General features: G+C 37.5%; 1 pseudogene; it reads left to right on the top strand.

Annotated features, from left to right (window-relative positions):
* The first annotated feature begins 7,542 nt into the window (after positions 1-7,542).
* LOC137743796 (pentatricopeptide repeat-containing protein At5g14770, mitochondrial-like) lies at positions 7,543-18,576 on the top strand (annotated as a pseudogene).
* The last annotated feature ends 1,669 nt before the right edge of the window (positions 18,577-20,245 follow it).

Raw genomic sequence — 20,245 nt, 5'->3', positions numbered from 1 at the left:
CAAAGCATGTATGTGGAAATTCACTAGTAATTGACAAAATTATATGGTATTGTTAATGGCGACAGCTGAATCCTAGTATGTCCCATAAATAATTGTCTTAAAATTTGTTTTGGTAACTATTATTAGCATTCTAACAATCTCATTCTACACTTCTTAAAAGTATATTTTTCTTTCGAATTATAGAAAGTTTGGAATGTAAAATGAGATTTTTGGAGTGACAATAACAATTCTCTTTGTTTTAGGAAAGTGTTATTAGCACTCCAAAAATCTCACTCTACACTCTTCACAAGTGTATTTTTCTTTCCTAATGTAGAAAGTTTGAAGTGTAGAATGAGATTTTTGGAGTGCTAATAACAATTCCCTTGTTTTATTAAGTTTTATTTTCTTGATATGTTTTCTTTAATTTAAAACTGTTTTGTTTCTTATTTTTCTTTTAAATTTAAATCTTAATGTTTTTTCTCAAATTTATTTTTAAATAGTTAATTAGGGATTAGCTTAATACAAATTATTCATATCAATTCATGTGGAGAACGACCTTGTTTGAGTCATTTATACTATAATTACTTTGTTCTCTTGCATGTATTTTTATCCCACTTTTGAAATTTCTTGATTGGATTTTTATCACCTACAAAAGTAGGTATAAAAACACTTAAAAATACTTTCAAGAGAACAAGGTAATTATAGTATAAACGGTTCAAATAAAATTGTTCTCCATATGAATTTGTGGGCCCTATACTATATGTGTGTTACATGAGCATACTACCATAATAATTTACAAAAATCCTAACAAAATGATCACATTAATTGTGTGGCAATGATCGACTTAGAAATTAAAGTGAGAAGTCAATTTCATTAACCATTTACAATAAAAGTCCTTTCTCTATATTAAAATGATTCACGTAGTAAGACCTACTTTAATCATTGAAGTAAAACTCAAATTTTAGGTTCTAAATCAACCCCAACTTGTTCTAACCCTTGGGCCAAATATGAGTTTTAACCCAAAACTCATTTTTGGGGCAAATTTAGCCTAGGATTTCACCTGAATTAGTGAGCTGGCCTATTATATATGTGTACTTTTTTTTAGTTTTATATTTATAAAGTCATTGAATCTATCAACTAAAAATATAATAAATCCAATAGTAAAAATAAAGATCTAACGGTCCAAATTTAAATCCAACTAAATAATTTTAAAAAAAATTCTTTCATGCACAAGTTTTATGGTGTTGGTTTAGTAATTTTTCAATATTTATTGAAATCTAAATAAGTTTAGGCTAAAATGTTCTTAAAATTAAATTAGGATAGTCTATGTATTTGTTTTTTTTTTTTTTTTTTTTGAAAGTTACTTTAAGAAAAAATTATTCTAAATTCATAATCTTAGGCTCAAAATTTAAGGGTAATGACAGAGAGACTAAATTTGAAGACAAAATTTACAAACTAAATGATGTGTCACCAATATGAATGAACATGTTTTTCAACGTTTAGTAATAAACCAATCATCAACTTCCATGTTATTTAGTTTCTAAAATTTTGTTTACAAATTTAGTCTCCCTAGCATTATCCAAAATTTAGCTTTAGAGGAGAAAAACTGTTTTGGGTTAAAAGTTAAAAATTTTAGATTTTTTAACCCAAAAGTGGTCTAATGTAGAAGAAGTAAGAGGAAATTAATTTTTCTTATTTTTTCTTTTCACACATTTGCGCTTTGGATTGAACTAGAAATGGGTACCTACGTGTTGCTGTGGAATTAGAAACTGTAAGAAAAATTATGTCATAGACGATTAATATAATATTATTTACATTAAAAATGTTAGAAGATTTTAATAGACAAAAGATTTAATCGACAGAATCCAAACACAAACAATCGTAGAACTTTTGTGTCTACATAAAAAAATAAAAAATCAATCATTCACTTCATTATTTTTGATTGTCAAGAAAGCAACCTAGGCAAGGAAAAATATGACATATTAAAATGCATACAATTAATTTATACAGTTTATACTATAAAAAATAAGGATAAAGTATGGTTACCTAGTCTTTTTTTGTGGAAAAGTATATGGTTTTATACCAGTTAGAGAGATTTTTTTTTCAGTGGTTTAATAGTCTCTTATTTAGATCAGTGCATTCTAATATTGTAAATGTAAATATTGAGATTTTATGTTATAGTTAAACAATCAATCTAAAAATCAAGTTAACACCCATTGAATTATCCCCTGCATTCTCAAGAGCACCTAATTCACTTCTTAATTCTACCTAACATGTACAACACTTCATATGTAGCTTAAAACAATAGAACAATAATAAAAATGGTAGAAATCAGACATTAATTTTGAAAGGCTGAACAAATACAAATTAGAAAACATAACATTAAAGTAATTGGTAGATTGAAGACTAACTAGGTTGAGAGTGGAGCTTGATCTGTTCATTTACAAAAAGTCATAGAAAGTACGACTCTAAATACTTGAGTTATTCTATGAACAATAAGTGGGTAAGGAAAACATTGGCCTATTTTCCAATCAAATAGAGAAATAGATATTTATGAAAGAAAAAAGAGAATCAAGATGCCTTAACACATCCCGACCCAGAATGTCCATTAGAACTCTGAATCGAGCTGTGCTGGCCAACACCTGGAAGGTGACGAAGCCATAAAGTATAATGATGTGGACAATGTGAATAAATTTAAACCTAAAAGTGCCTAAGTACCAGAATGTAGTGCGAGCGGGAACGAGCCCGTTTCACATGCAACATCAAAGCATAAATAAAGTACAATAGTGTGGGTAAGGATCATACTCTCAAAGGTAGCCATCTATGTTGGAGAACAATTCAGAAATAAACAAAAATAACAGAAATAAACAGAACTTGAAATTCTAATATTTTATTTACTAAATATACTTGATGTGCAGAATGAAATTATACAATAAATACATAAACTAATATAAAAATACAATGATATTAACTTGATCACAGAAGGTAGAGGCTAGCGTAAAAGCTATGTCATTCGAACAGTATTTTCGTCTCACTCTTGTGCTTGTGGTTCTACAACGTCTGCTCGACCAAGATACAACTACCAAATTCTACAACCTGCACTGGATTATAGAACTCTAGCGAATGGCTTTGTGTGTTTACTCTCTGGAAATTTTGTACGGAAGATAAGGAGGGAGAAAAGATGATTCTCACTTGGATACTGTGATTGCAAATATATAGGTTGTTTCACACCCTTTCAAATACCTGTTCAGTGTATTTGAAAGTACACAACTCTTTCTAATAGCTGTGTCTTTTAATCAAAAAGTACAACTCTTTCTAATTGCTGTGTCTTTTAATCAAAACGTTTTTTAATTAATAAATTAATTAAAAAACTTAATCCAAAAATTAAAATTAATGAATCTGATTAATTTTAAATTCCAAGGCCCCAAGGGCCAAGGCCCTTGTCTTGATTAATTAATATTAATTGTATTTAGGCTATATTATATTCAAGCCTAATCCACACAACCATAAGGCTCAAGCCTTCAATCCATTTCCAAATGGTCCAAGTTCTAATTACTAAGAAAAGGAAATAAGCCTATATAAAGGCTTGTAAAAAAATACTATTGACCAATGTGGGACAAGAGGATCTCAAACTCCAACAATCTATACTGAGATTCGCCACAAAATCTTCGTCGATACGAACATCCAACAGCTAAAACCTGGAAGGGCGCAAAAACAAGGGTGAGTGGGCTTGAAAATAAAGTTTTTAATAAAAACCTTTTGAAAATATTATAACCCCTCGCCGAAAAACCCATATAATTTCCCAGAAAATAGTAATACATATGTATATAGATATCATGCTCGAGAGTAGTGAAAACCAAGTATATGCCATGTCAAGTATCTCAGCAATAAAATAAGTAAGCCAAGTGAAATAAATCAATATAAAATGATATGCCAGCTGGAGTTACCTAACGTGACATGTACGACTCTAAACCTGCACACGAGTCGGAACCACCTAATATGGTATGTACGACAGGCTAGGTGTAAATAAATACGCTCAAGTGCTACGATCACGTGAAGGCTGTGCGAAGTATCGCAAGTCACTTACGAGTCGGAATCACCTAATGTGGTCTATACGATAGGCTGGCACCTGCCTTGGATCCAAGGTGAGCGTACAGTGCGAGAGGTGAACAATCACATGAAAGCTGGCCCTGACCTCGAGCGGAGCACTAACACTGGGATGTAGGATAATGAGTACCAAATGCATCCAGACATAACCATATACATCACAACCACTAACATCATAATGTACTCACCTGTAGCTTACCTGGGCTCCGCAACATCATGCAACATTATACATGACTACACCAATGCATATACTAAAATATAACACAAGTATGACATGGCATTTCAATCACATTTCATTTAAAACAATTTCTGGGAAAAACGTAAGGTATACATACGTGTGTGTGTGTGTGTATATATATATATATATAGAAAACCAAAAACCCACTCACCTGGAGTCCGCACTACAACTGCCTAGCACAACATCAAGGTGTCACGAACGATAGGCACCTAGAACAATTATCAACTCATGTCTTAGAATTCTTATCAATATAACATATAACTTACATGTCCTAATTGGGAAGATCCGTACGTTGGATTCTCGATCTGTAAGTTTCTAATATCCTTAAATATTACGTATTATAATGTATCAAAGTTTGGTGACAATCTAATGGTCGGATCGTCGATTGCTATAATAATCAAGCATCGGACTTTCATGGAACTACGTTCAAATGACAGAAATTCGTCAATCAAACTTCACCAATGGAATTAGAATATTCAAATTTAACCTAGGAAGGCCAGGCGACGTCTCAGCCCACGCGTCGCCGCAGGTGGCGGTTGGCCGCCCTGACTTGCCAGAAAATTTAACTATTTCTAAAAACCCGCGAGAACCCTAGGTTTGGGTGTTTTGATTCGACCTCCAAACTCACTCCAACGCCTCAAACATTGCTTGGGCTTTGTTCTTGGGGTTGAGGGGAGCTTATTGGTGGTGGTAATTTTGCTTAGTTAACTTCACGATTTACGAATCGCTGCCATTCACTCACACGGACCATCGTTTGTTTTCCCAAAAAAATACCACCAATTTCTTCCTAATTGTGGGTGGAAATGGAAGGGGAAGTAGTAGGATGATGATTGGGCTTGATGTTTTGGTCCAATTTGCTAGAAATCCGATGGAAAACCACCGGAAAATATGAAGAAAACGGGTTGGATGGTGCGGGTCAAGGAGAACCCGATTTCCCCCTCCTCCTCTCCTTCCCTCATTTCCCTCCTTTTTCTCTCTTCCCATTGGTCACTCTCTTTCTCTTCTTTCTCATTGGTCCGGTTCCCCATCCTTTCTCTCCTTTATATTTCATCTCCACCGCCCAACACTCTTACCTTTTAATCTGGGTCACACACGTGGCTTTCGAGATTTTCCTTCAAACATCTAGAGTTTTCTTGAACTCAATTAATTTACTAAAATGCCCCCAATTTTAAACGTTAATAACCTATTCGTTATAACTCCAAATCACAATCCTTTTGAGCCCACGCGTCTGTAGCAACGAGTACTACGAGGATACGCCAAGAAAATGAACCTTACGTGACACGACACGACAGTCAATAAAAGTCAACACTTTGTCTCGAAAGGCATTTTCGTAAATTCACTTTTAAAAATTATAAAAATCGTAATAATTGGGGACAGGTCATTACATGCCTATTCTAATACTCCAAAGCAGTAATTTGAGAATTTTTCCACGACCTACACTAAAAGTAGGATAGCTAAGGAAAACATTAAGCAACAATTATCTTTGTTAACAAAGAAAAAGAAAAACTTGGACCTTTTCTCTATGTTCCATAAATCTGGAAAAGAATGCAGGTGCATCTGTTTGAACGATCACATGGCAACACAAAAGAATTACTGAAAACATAAGAAGATTCATGAGATAGCTCAATGCATGGCAACGACATTAATACATATTTCGGGAAACAATTGTCTAGTTACGGAACAATCCCATTAACAACTTAGTGTGAAATGTGTGCAAAGATAGAGATATTACTTAAATAAAGTGATAAGGGATCTCCACCACTTGTGCCGGCAACAAAGGCCAGTGTTAATGAGATAATCAACAATCTTCTCACACTGTAAACGAATAAGTTAAAAAGAAGAATGCTTAGGAAATCATTTCTTAAATTAACCAAGAAAGAGAAGACTACTACCTTTCTTGGGTGTCATAGGCAGAAAATCCTTTTTCCTTCCATAACTATGGCTCTAGAATAATCTGAAGTTGCAAACACATAAATGAATATCAATCTTGATGCCAATGCAAGATAGGTTGCAAATGTATGAGTTACGCTTGTCAAGTTAAAACAATAAATTGTTTATACAAAAAAAAAAATCCATTTAAAAGAAAAAAACCTAAAAACAACAAACCATTCGCTAATTTTTCATACGAAATAGAACGAAGCTATAGAATATACCCTTTCAAAGTGAGTATTGTGAAAAATACAACATAGCTTAGATAATAGGAATTCATGCGTTTGGAAAAGTCTACCTGCGTGGTGGTGGAATGTGGGAGTAGGTCAGCAACACGATTGCTTCAGCCTGGACAATAAAAGGCAGGAAAGCATTGATAGAGCAGATGCTCTGAGAACAACTCAAGGATGAAAAGACCGATGCTCGACTAATCGAATTGTAGTTGTGTAATCGTCACACAGATAAACCCTTCAATTCAGCAAGAATTTATATATTACAACTCAATTAAATACACGACCCTAATAAAAGAAAATCAGTAAATAAAAAACCAAAACAGTCAAAACTAAATAACCTGGGTAATCACTTAAATTAGAAAGCTTCATAAGCGATAAAGAAGGGAGAGGGGTATAGACCATGAAAAAATTTGGAATTACTGAAATTAAAACCCAAATTCCAGAAAGTCTAAATGTAAATTCACAGAAATCGTTCAAACCAACTCCACATCATTCATGATAATTACTGAATAATCCAAGAAATTGAAATTGCTCACCTTGAATAGAAAGGCCAAAACCTGTATTACAAACCTCCTTTTGTTTTTCCTAAATTTTTTTCACAGAATTACAAACCTGTATGAGTGTTAAAAAACCTGCTTTGGTTATGCATATTAACAAACTGATAGAAAACTTGTTACATAATATATATATAGACACCTGCAGCATTAAAGCAAATGAGGGACAATTGATATCAGCAATAGTACCTGTCATCAACATGAGCTTTTCATCCAAAGCAAGATTTAATTTCTTTAATTATGATATAAATGAATATTACATCTCAAAAGAAACAAAAAAAAACATACACAAAATGTGGTCAACATTACTGTATAATTTCCTATCAAAAGGGCATGAAAAGTTGGTTGATTTCATTTGTGAAGATAATTAAAAACAAACTTAAACGTTAATTTACTGATGCATAGGTTGATTATTTGATGATAAGCTCAAAAGCCGATCTGTTTGATGCATTGGATGTGGCCTGTAGGAGTGTAGTTTGGCTTGTAGCCTGGAGAGTTTGCTCAAGTCTTGCACTCTTTTATTGATTCGCTTCGAGGGCAACTGCAACCTCTTCTTACACAAACTACACATCCAGCATACGAAAAAAAAAAATGTGCTTAATTAATAAATTCATCTGATTAAAGCACCTACTTAATCAAGTCTCGAGTCTTGTTTGTACACCAGGTTTTGGTTATCCAGCAGAGGTTGAACCAATGAGTCTAAAGCAGCAGACCACTAAGAAAATTCGAGAGAACAATAGACGCAAAGCAAACTGAGAAAATGAGTGCTGAGAGGAGCAAATGGAAAGGCAAAAGAAAACTGGAGAGATGGAATCGAAAAGGACCTATCCAGGATGATCGACGCGTGGAAGACAATGGAGGACGCGTGGGCAACGTTAAAAATTGCTCAGCAATAGAGGGACAAAACCGGATGGGCACTGTTAATGAACAGTACCATCGCTGAGTTTTGGTACATATAAAATTTGCCAAGTCATGTCGATGAGGTGGGAAAGGGACGAACACAGTGTATATTGAAACCGGGAAAGCGGAGTTTTCCTCCATCGCCACCCAAATTGAACCCGCGGCGACCTGATTCCCGTTCGACGACGGCGACGCCTCAACAGTCGTGTCGGTCACCCTCCTGAATCTTATCCCTCCCCCGGTCCTTCCCTATCTCTGCTTCCTCTCGCACCCTCTCTCTCTCTCTCCTCCCCTCCGCCACCACCAGCCTCCACGACTGCAGCCCAACCAGAAGGTAAATTATCTATTTTTTGATCCTGTGTGTGTATATATGTATGTATGTATGTATGTATGTATGTATGTATATCCATATATATACATATACATATATATATATATATATATATATATATATATATTTGTTAGTTACTGATTGATTGGGGAACGAATGAGCTTGGCTTTAGCCTTTGGATTTTCATGAAACCAAACTCAATAGCATTTTAAAAACTCTTGTCCAACTTGCTTATCCAATGCAACACCAAACTCATGAAGCATTGGAGAAGGACAGGATCTAGCTCTCCATTTCTCTCAAATCCATTCCAATTCTCTTCGATAATCATCTCCAGTCCTTTCCAATCATGTGTACCAAACGAGCCCTGTTTGTGTTTTTTATGCGATTGATTGCTTTGAAAATGTAGGAGAGGGAACTTATGAGACATTGGTTTTTTTATTTGGATTAGGATTGCGGCTTTCAATTTAGAGAAAAGGATAAAACACATCGTAGGCGTAGAGGTGAAATGGTGGATGAAAAAGGTATTATAACTCTCCCTCACCACTATTCTGCAGTTAAATGTTTCAAATCCCAACTTACTAATATAATTACAATTGGTATTATGGAATTAATTTTTTTGTTTGTGAAATTATGATAAGTTAATTTTGAAGAAATATACCCGTGTAGGGTTGAAGCGATTGTGTGATACATATATTCCTTATATATGTACAGATTACAATTTACAATTAGACTTGTTATTAATTTTACATATTTTCAATACTGAGGGTTGAAGTGATTTTATAATACATATACAAGGAATGTAGTGTGCCTTATAAGCCTCTTGTTAGAAGGGACTCCGTTTAACGGGATCCCCTCGGAGAAGAGGCTTGTAAGATATTGTACTATTTCTGAGCTAGGCTCTTCTTATTGCTGGTTTCTTTTTTATTTGTTCAGAAATTCTCAGCATATATAATGCTTTTGCAGCTTGAGTTTCAAAAGATTTGTTATCATGTCCATTTTATATTTTTTGCAATGCATTTACTGATGGAATTGGTGCCCAAAGGATTTGTGATCATGTCCATTGTATATTTCAACACATCACCATTGTGTGTGTGTGTGTGTGTAATATATGTGCACACACTTTTGCGGCATTTAATTAATGGGTTTCTTGTCTTTCCTTGTGCAAACTGGTTATATCAAATCCTCATTAACTTGCTATCATGTTGTTTGAAGACTAATACAATTGATTATTATACACTATATAATCGTGAATTAGTTTTATTCTCCTTTTTTTTTTGTTTTGTAGGATTTTGGGAAAACGATAGGAGGCTTGCCTGTTGTTCAGGATCATGTGAAGTCCCACTAAGCTAGAAAAAATTGGGGTTACTTCTGTTTTATTTGGGTGGTGATGTTCTTCAGGAAGCTCAAACCCTTTCGTATTGCTCCACCTTTGAGTTTCTCATCAGCCAAACTGCATTGTTCAATTCCCATGACCATTCAAAACCCACCAATGTCTGCTCCTTCCCATGTTCAAAGCTACAGTTCTGCCATCCCTCCATCCAAGACCCACCTCTACGCATCATTCTTCTGCATACTCGTACACCTTTACTTGACATGTGGCAGATTTTCCAATGCTTCTGGTGCCTTCCGTTCTGTGCGAAATCACGGCCTTGTTCCTGATTTGCCACTTTGGAATCAACTTCTTTACCAATTCAATGCCTCAGGTTGGGTTTCTCAGGTATCTCTTCTTTACTCTGAGATGCTTTCTTGTGGGGTTATGCCCAATGTTTTCACCCGCAAATATTGATTCATTCTTTCTGCAAAGTGGGACACTTGAGTTTTGCACTAGATTTCCTGAGAACTGGTGAAATTGATACTGTTTCCTATAATACTGTCATATGGGGTTTCTGTAAACAAGGATTGGCTTATCAGGCTTTTGGGTTTTTGACTCAAATGGTGAAGAGGGATATACCAATCGATTTGTATACTTGCAATACACTAGCTAAGGGGCTTTGTCAAATTGGGTTGGTAGAGTACGCAGCACGGGTTATGGATAATTTGGTGGATGGTGGAATTCCACAGGATGTTGTAGGTTTTAACACCTTGATTGCTGGACATTGCAAAGCTGGACAAGTTAGTCAGGCACTTGAATTGATGGACAGAAGGGGTGGGGAGAGTCTGTCTCCTGATATTATTACTTATAATACTCTGATTCATGGGTTTTGCAGCACGGGTGATTTTGCAAGGGCCAAGAGTCTTATAGATACAATGTTGAGATCTCAGACAAATGAAGAATGCTTTAATGATGAAAGAGACGATGGCCACAATCAGACTGAAGATAAGAATTTGAAACCAAACCTTATAACACACACCACACTTATTAGTTCTTATAGTAAGCGGCAAGGACTTGAAGAAGCTCTGTCTTTGTCTGAGGAAATGGTTATAAATGGCATTTATCTGGATGTACTTGCTTATAGCTCCATTATAAATGGCCTTTTCAAGTATGGGAGGCTATCAGAAGCCAAAGTGCTTTTAAGGGAGATGGAGGAAACGGGTGTGGATCCTAATCATATCTCCTATACTACCCTTGTGGATTTCTTGTTTAAGGCAGGCTCTTCCATGGAAGCTCTTGCCCTTCAAAGCCAAATGGTTGTTCGTGGCCTGGTTTTTGATTTCGTAATCTGTACTGCTTTAATTGTTGGGCTCTTTAAGGTTGGGAAATCTGATGATGCTAAAGACCTGTTTCGAACAATTTCAAAGCTTGGCCTTGTTCCAAACTCTATAACCTACTCTGCGTTCATACATGGACTTTGCAATTTAGGAGACATGAATGATGCAGAATCTGGACTTAAAAGAAATGGAGAAGCGCCACATTCTCCCAAATATTATTACTTATTCTTCAATGATAAATGGCTTCGTGAAGGAAGGAAAGCTTGGTGAGGCCATGAGTTTATTAAGGGAGATGGTGCAAAAGAATATCCTGCCAAATGCTTTTGTGTATGCAACACGAATTGACGGGTGCTTTAAGGCAGGTAAACAAGAGCTCGCTCTTGATCTTTACAATGAAATGAACATGGGAGGAGTGGAGGATAACAATTTCGTACTTGATACTTTTTTGAACAACATGAAAAGGCGCAGAAGGATGGAGGAAGCTGAAGGATTAATTATGGATATGACTTCTGGGGGTTTGTTTCTTGATCGCGTTAACTACACACCTCTAATGGATGGTTACTTTATAGAGCGAAAGGAGTCAGTTGCTCTGAACTTGGCCTAAGAGATGATGGAGAAAAATATAGGGTTTGATGTTGTTGCATACAATGTCTTAATGAATGGTCTATTGAGGCTTGGGAAGTATGAAGCAATATCTGTTTGTACTGGAATGAAAAAGTTGGGTTTGGCTCCTGACTATGCCACATACAATACCATGATTAATGCATTCTGCAGAGAGGGTGACGCCGAAAATGCTTTTGAACTCTGGCATGAGATGAAGTGTCAAGGGTTAATTCCAAACTCAAACACTTGTAACATTCTGATCCGAGGACTTTGCGATGCAAATGAGATTGAAAAAACCATAGATGCCTTGAATGGAATGCTGGCTGTTGGTTCTCTCCTTACCTCATTTATTCATAGAATTCTGCTTGATGCGTCTTCAAAGAGTAGAAGAGCTGATTCAATTTTGCAGGTGCATCATAAGCTTGTATGTATGGGGCTTAACCTCAATCGAGATGTTTATAATAATCTCATCACTGTCTTGTGTAGGCTAGGTATGGCCATGAAAGGCACTTTAGTGTTGAAAGAGATGACTGGAGGAGGATTTTTAGCAGATTGATACTTACAATGCCTTTATATGTGGATATTGTAGAAGCAACCATATGAAAAGGGCTTTTGCTACTTACTCGCAAATGTTGGCTGAGGGAGTTTCTCCAAATATTGAAGCGTACAATCTTCTTTTAGGTGGACTTTCAAGTGCTAGTCTGATGACAAATGCAGAGGAGTTATTTGGTCAAATGAAGAACAGAGGTTTTGTTCCTACTGCTTCTACATATGATAGTTTGGTTTCTGGTCCCGGTAAGAAGGGAAATAAAAAGGGAGCTTTAAGACTTTATTGTGAAATGGTAAGCAAGGGTTGTGTTCCCAAAACTAGCACTTACAATATCCTTATTAGTGATTTTTCTAAGGCGGGAAAGATGAGCCAAGCTAGGGAGCTTATGAATGAGATGCAGACAAGGGGGACCTCTCCTAACTCTTCAACTTACAACATACTAATTTGCGGCTGGTGTTGGCTATCAAAGCAGCCAGAGCTGGAGAGAAGTTTGAAAAAGTCATATCGGGCTGAGGCAAAAAGATTATTAACTGATATGAAAGGCAAAGGGTATGTTCCATGTGAAAGTACCCTTCTATGCATCAGTTCTACCTTTGCTCCACCAGGAAAGAAGGCTGATGCTCAGAGGCTATTGAAGGAACTGTATAAGAAAAAGTCATATGACCAAGAAATGATGGGAGTAAAATAATGACTCTGCATCATCCTCTCTCTATGTCGCCGGCCCCCTCCCTCCTTGCCCTTAATACAGTCCAATAAATTAGGTCTACAACACGTTATCAGCACGGTCTTGCTGGAAGCTAAGGAACTGAAGGTTCATGGAGGAGGCTCTTCTACACAATCAAAGGCTCAATTGTTTTCTACCAATCAGGTTCTTTTAAAATAAATTAAGATATTTGAAACGATCTTGAAGCATGAAAACACTCCCGATGATGCATGAACCCCCTATATTTATATTTTCTTTCCAATTATATATTTGCATATGTTTTTCATATATTTTGTCAACATTTGTACTTGTTCATGCAATACACAATTATGCTATGTGGAATTTTTGAGTCAAAGCGTCGAAATTAATTTGAAGCAATTAGGATTTTTTAACCCTAGAATTCAAAAAAATAATAAAAATCTGGAAATTTTGCGGTTGAGCCGTGACTTCCCGTGCCGCCAGTGGTACCGACAAACGCTGGCTGGCCTGTAGCCACGCCGTGCCTGGACGACGTTTGGACCACCCTGCAGCAGCCCTGTGGGCTTGCTGTGCACATAGGACAGCCATGCATTCGACTTGGTTAGGGTTTTTAAAAGGGCCTACAGCCCTAGCCCACTCCAGCAAAGCCTGAAGCTCTGCTGGGCTTATTCCCTTCGTCTCTACTTGCCTGCAGCAGCTCCCTTGGCTGCTAGGCTCGCCACGCCACAGCCCACATACAAAGCCAGCCTTGGCTGAGCTTTGTAGCACACCAACCCAAGCCAGCAATTGTTGGGCTTGCTAGTGCCTTGGCCCACAACTAAAAAGCTAGCCCTTGTGGTGCGGCTTGCCTAGAACCGGCCAAAAAATTGAAGCCAATTCTCAGCTGGGCTTCGCGCGCACCCATCCAGGCCAGCCTCTGTGCTGGGCTTGTGCTCCCTGCGCCCTTTTATCCCAAAAACCAGCAACTCTTGCTGCTGGGCTTGTCTTAGATCCCGGCCTGTGGCCTGCAGCCATGATTGGGTTGCTTGTAGTCCTTCCCTGTGGCCCAAATAGGCCTGCAGCACCCGCTGAGCCTTGTCCCGTACATGGCAACCAGCCCACCAGCTAGGCTGCATTTTTTTTGACCCTGATGCCATGTTTTTGGCATCCTCGCTTCATAACCATAAACCTATAATTTTTGGGACGTTATTGGTTAACACTTATCAAGCTCTAATTTTATTGTCGCTTGGCTCGAAGCAAAAAATTCAAGCTAATGTGTCTTGAGTGTCATTATTTTGCTACTACGATCAAACTCGGATGGTTATGATCTATTGAATTAATTAAAGTGACAAGCAATCCATTAATCTAACAAGACATCCAAAATTATTGGCCTGAAGTTCACTTTTTGGCAATTAATGGTTCAATAAATTATTTCTTTTCATTGAACCGTTGACTATCTTTTGAAGTTCCGATGCACTCACACTTAGGTTCCTGAAGTAATCCCCAAATTCACTACACTTAGTTGTATATTGTATTCTATGTTCTTACAAGTACCCCTATATATGAACCGGAAGTTCATAACTAAATTGAACATGTAGTTTCGAATTTAGCGCCTTTGAAACCCGAAGTTTTCATTCAAAACTTACCTCATGAAACCCGTAGCTTTCATGTTTAAATTAAACATAGACATGTCTATAGAACCCGAATGTTTTGCAATTTATGTCTATGGCTTTCCATATGACTAACCACGTTTTTGTTGTACTCTCTGTTTTAGGGACATGTCGAACTTGAACAAGCTCGATTTCACCTCTTTGGAAGTATCTTGAAGAAACTACCTAAAGTGGGTTCAAGACGTGAAGCTTCATCTTACCGCAAAGAGTCTTTGAGCTACTATTAAAGAACCTAGAGACGACCTAGTTGACGAATCTCAGAAAGCTACTGCTATGATCTTCATCCGAAAACACATCCATGATGTACTACAGACTGAGTACCTCACCAAGGAGGACCCACGTACCCTCTGGCTCACTCTGGCCGATCGTTTCGATCACCAGAAAGACATTTATTTGCCTGAAGTAAGACATGAATAGCAACATCTTCACTTCTAAGACTTTCAACTGTGAATGAATACAACTCTGAAGTTTGTAGAATCTGATCATTGCTTAAGTTGTGTAAAGAGAACTTAACCAAATAGGATCTCCTGGAGAAGATCTATTTGACATTCAATGCCACCAATATTGTCCTGCAACAACAATAAAGTTCACAAAAGTTTACCAAATTTTCGAATTTGATATCTGTTTTACTTCTGGCTGAAAAACAGAACCAACTTTTGATGAAGAACCACCAAGCTCGACCCACTGGCTCGAACGGTTTGCCTGAAGCGCATGCTACTAATTCTAGCAGCCATAACCGACAGAAACCTCGTCATGGTTGTGAAAATGGGTGGTAGCCCCAGCCACGGGCCTAAGTTTAATAGAGTAGAGGCCCTGCCAAGGGAGGAAATTTGACCCAGAAATGCCAAACCCTTGCCCCTAAGGCCCTAAATTTCAAGAATAAAGGAAAAACTACCGTTTAATCGGCTTCTACTGAATTGGACATGTGCTACCGCTGTGGATCAAAAGACCATTGGTTACACGTATACCGACCTACCCCCAAGGCTTTGCCAAATATCATTCTTGTCGTGAATCTAACTTTGCACATGTAGAAAATCACAACACGTGGAAAATCCCGGCGATAGGCATTCGCTTCCATGGAAGAATAAAGTATTATTTTTCTAGACATTTTAGGGTGTTTTCACCCCTAGTGGCCAAACCCACCAGGTGTGGTCAAACCCCCTATTTTTCTAGGTTTATGGTTTAATTTTTCGGATAATTTTTCCAAGTCTTTGGAATAATTTGTTTGGTTTTGATTTATTTTGAATTATGGTTATTATTGTCTTGATTAATTAATTGAATGAATGGAATTATATTTATGCATGTGACCGATTCAATTAATTTATTTCTAGGCATGATTAGTGGGGAAGTTAGTTGTCTGGCTAATAGTGCTACCACGCACACCATCTTGCGTGAGCAACACTATTTTACTAACTTTGTACCCAGAAATGCACATCTGACAACCCTCTTAAGCTCTTCCAGCTTGATAGAAGGATATGACAAGACCCTTATAATGTTGTTCAATGGTACTGAATTAACCATTAAACATGCACTTTATTCTCCCTGTTCCGGAAGAATGTTACTGAGTTTTGGAGATATTTGAGATAATCAATATCATGTTGAAACCATTGAAGAGAATGGTTATGAATTTCTTTGTATCATTTTTTTACTAATATGACCAGAAGTGTATTCATGAGAAGCTGGAACTTCTCTCAAGTGGTTTGTACATCACAACCATTCGTTCCGTGGAGACCCACCACGTGGCCGGCCCTATGCTTGGGTTCCATAGCACTCTCCTGCTTTGGCATGACCAAATGGGACATCCCGGATGAGATATGATGCGGCGTATCCTCAAAGTATCACACATGCATCACCTAACATCTTATCCCGACCATCTGCCATGCAAAACATGATTATTAGGGAAGTTGAATATTCAACCCTTAGCTAAAAGATTATTCATGACACCCCTAAGTTCCTTTAGAGGATTCAAGGGGACATTTGTAGACCTATCTAATCAACATGCAGACCATTTAGATACTTCATGGTGTTGATTGATGCATCGACGCATTGGTCACATGTCTGCTTATCGTCCACATGCAATACTGCATTTGCGAAACTCTTAGCTCAAATCATTAAGCTTAAGGTTCACCACCCTGATTATTCGATCAAGAATACTCAACTGGATAATGCTGGAGAGTTTACGTCACACACTTTTGACGATTATTACATGTTAGTTGGGATTGAAGTTGAACATCATGTACTCCATGTTCATACCCAAAACGGCTAGGCAGAAGCGTTCAAACAATAGCTTCCTAAGACTATGCAATATTGCACGCAGCTATGTTGGTCCGCTTGAGGCCTACCGTTGCCCAACCTTATTCATCGTTACAGTTGGTTACTAGATACAAGCCTCACGTCTTGCATTTACATGTGTTTGGTTGTGTGGATTGTCACCTCGATTAGATAGTCTTTCCGTCGTTAGGGGAGATAAGATCATTAACGTTGTTGTAAAACATTGCGAATTGTTGTGGACGACTCCAACTTTGTCTCATTTAGATCCCGAACTGCCCAGTTTGAAACTGAAGTGCTTCGTATTCTAGATCTTCAGAGCGTTGCTCAAAGCCATGTTGTATGCTTTTACTGATCTAGCAAAGGTGACGAGATCACATATACCCGCTGCAAACGCACATGCAAGGATCGACGTACTTAATGTACGCCGTAACATCGCCCTGAAAGGATGAACCATCCCCAAAGGAGGGGCGGCCGCACCTCCCATGTTGCTTGGTACACTAGCGGCTAGCCAATCATCTGCTCCTATCTTGAAGCGTGGCAGACCCTCTTGTTCAAAAGAATTCACAACCTCGAAAGAGGAAAACGGCACAAACTAGTGAACCTAGTCTAAATCCAACCATCACTTACTCATCTGTTCCAATGCATGAGGTTATTCTAGATTACGGTGAAGTCTTAGACGAGACAAACCGACATCCCGAGAATCACGAGATTTTGGTCCATTACACAGTATTAGATGAGATTTGGAATCAGAATGACATGATCGTTGATTATACATTTTTGTATACAGTAGCTATTGACATCATGCTTAGCGATAACATTGAACCACATTCTGTTGATGAATGTCAACATAGAATCGATTGGTCAAACTGGAAACAAGCAATCCAGGTCAAACTTTATTCACTTGCGAAACCTAAGGTGTTTGGGCCCGTAACTCCTACTCCACTACATGTGAAGCCCGTGAGTTACAAATGGGTTTTTTTAAGGAAGCATAATAAGAAGAATGAAATAGTGAGATACAAAGCACGTCTCGTAGCACAAGACTTCTCTTAACGCCCTGGGATTGATTACAAGGAGATGTATTCCCCCGTGATAGACGTCATAACATTCCGCTACCTTATCAGTTTGGTAGTTTTCGAAAAACTGAATATGTAGCTTATGGACGTGGGAACCATGTATCTTTATGGGAATCTAGATACGGAAATCTACATGAAAGTTTCAGGACTTCCATTAACTGGTTCAAATAGTTTTAGACCACGGAACACCCTCTCGATTAGGTTGGGGAGATCACTTTACGGATTGAAACAATCCGGGCGGATATGGTATAATCATCTGAGTAAATATTTGACAAGTCAGGGTTATGTGAACAATGAACGCATGCGTGTTCATCAAGAAGTCACATTTTGGATTTGCGATTGTTGTAGTTTCTGTCGACGACATAAACCTCATTGGAACTTCTGCAGAGCTTGAGGAAATTGTCTTTCACTTAAAATTGGAATTTGAGATGAAGGATCTTGGGAAAACTCGATATTGTGTCGACTTGGAGATCGAGCACTGTTCGGATGGAATCCTAGTACATCCATTGAACTACACCCAGAAGGTGCTACGACATTTTAATGAGGATAAAGCGAAGCCTTCGAGTACTCCTATGGTCATTCGGACTCTAGATGTTAAATGAGATCCCTTCCGTCCTAAGGAGGATGAAGGAAGAGATTTTGGAGCTTGAAGTTCCATACCTAAGTGCAATTGGTGCTTTGTTGTACTTGGCTCAATGCACTAGACCCAACATCTCATTCGCTGATAATTTTTTGGCTAAATACAACAATGCGCCTACACATAGACATTGGAATGGTGTTAAAGACATTTTCTACTATGTCAAGGGTACAATAGATTTGGGCTTGTTCTACGCCCACGAATTAATCGGAGCCACCCCTCTTGGTCCTCGGCTTGATTCTCGCCTCGTTGGTTATGAAGATGCTGGTTATCTATCTAACCCACATAGGGCATGTTCTCAAACGTGTTATGTTTTTACTGTTAGAGACATTCCAATATCTTGGAGGTCTACCAAGCAAACGCTAGTTGTGACTTCTTTGAACCATGTTGAGATTCTCGCTTTTGCATGAAGCCTCGCGTGAGTGCTTTTGATTAAGAGCAGTCATGGAACATATTTGAAGCACTAGTACAAGCAACTAAAGAAAGGATACAACACTTAGCACATTGCGCCGAAGTTCTTTTACCCCAACAACAACATCAGAACATTGAAGCCAAGCAAATCCGTTCCTAGGACAACATGGCTGATCTCTTCACCAAGTCATTGCCCAAGTCTACTTTTCAGAAGTTCTTCCAAGGAATCGGTATGCGTAAATTATTTGAGTTGAATTGCTTGTAGTTCTCTTATTTGGAAGTTATGTTTAACTCAGGGGGAGTATCCCGAAGCATACTTACTTGATGTTAATGTACTATTTTTCCTACTATTAGGAGCATTTTTCCCACTGGATTTTTGCTACCTAATGAGGTTTTGATGAAGCACCCATCCTGGGATGATCATACTCCGTTGAGTTCACTCTTTTTGTCCCGTATGATGTTTGTTTTAGACATTATGCATACTTCTCACTTTTCTCCTTAGTCATTGAGTTTTGTACCTATCTTAGGTTGTACCATAGCGAGGTTTTGTGAGTTTTACTGCAAATGCATACTTTCTTTAATTTGAGACTCGTATTCATCCGTTGTACCAAAGACTTCATCAATTGTTCTACTTCAGTTGCTGAAGACCTGATGTGATGTTTTGTTTGAGTATTTACACACTCAAGGGGGAGTGTTGCAGTCCTAAAGTAATCATATTAGGGTAATGATTTAACCTTTCTTACTACCATAAATAAAGGCACAATAGGATGATATAACACACACCTCACAAATACATATCCCTCTCTTCTCTCTATGCCGCCGACCCCTCTCTCCCTATCAGTAAATTAGGCCTACTACAAGTTTGCTTTTGATTATTTTGGTGTGCTAGTTTTTCATAAGATGTCAGATGAAAACCTCTATATAAAGATAAAAGAAGAAATCAATTAAGGAAGTTTCCCTTACTTCTCTACTTCTGTATTTTTTTAGAACTCTTGTGGATAATTTATCAAAAGATAAGGAAAAAAATATGTTATATGTTATAAATAGAAAAAATAGGGGGGGGGGTGTGTAATTAAATTAGGATTTTATAAGATTTTAATAGATTTTGAAATTATGGTGTAGTCAAAATAGGTAAAAATACATCCAAATCTATGAGTAGTTAACTGAGATTTTAATGGATATTTCAAGAGTGATTATAAATCTAGGTGTATTAAATAAATAAAAAAATTTGACAGTATTTCATTAAGTTGTGGATTTTGTTGGATTTGTGAGCACAAATATATATAACCAAGAGAAAAATGAATCTCACCTCACCCCCTAAGGTTTCAAATCAAGCTTATGTTCTTCTAACCCTCTCTCCTCATTCTCGATTTCTCAACCGTCATTTTTGTCTCTCATCTTCCTCCAGTCCAATTCTCCCATGCTCGACCAATAGTGATCACTTGCCAT

The sequence above is a fragment of the Pyrus communis genome, chromosome 8 (assembly GCF_963583255.1).
Source record: "Pyrus communis chromosome 8, drPyrComm1.1, whole genome shotgun sequence".
Classification (NCBI taxonomy): Eukaryota; Viridiplantae; Streptophyta; class Magnoliopsida; order Rosales; family Rosaceae; genus Pyrus; species Pyrus communis.
This window is presented reverse-complemented; position numbering and strand designations above follow the sequence as displayed.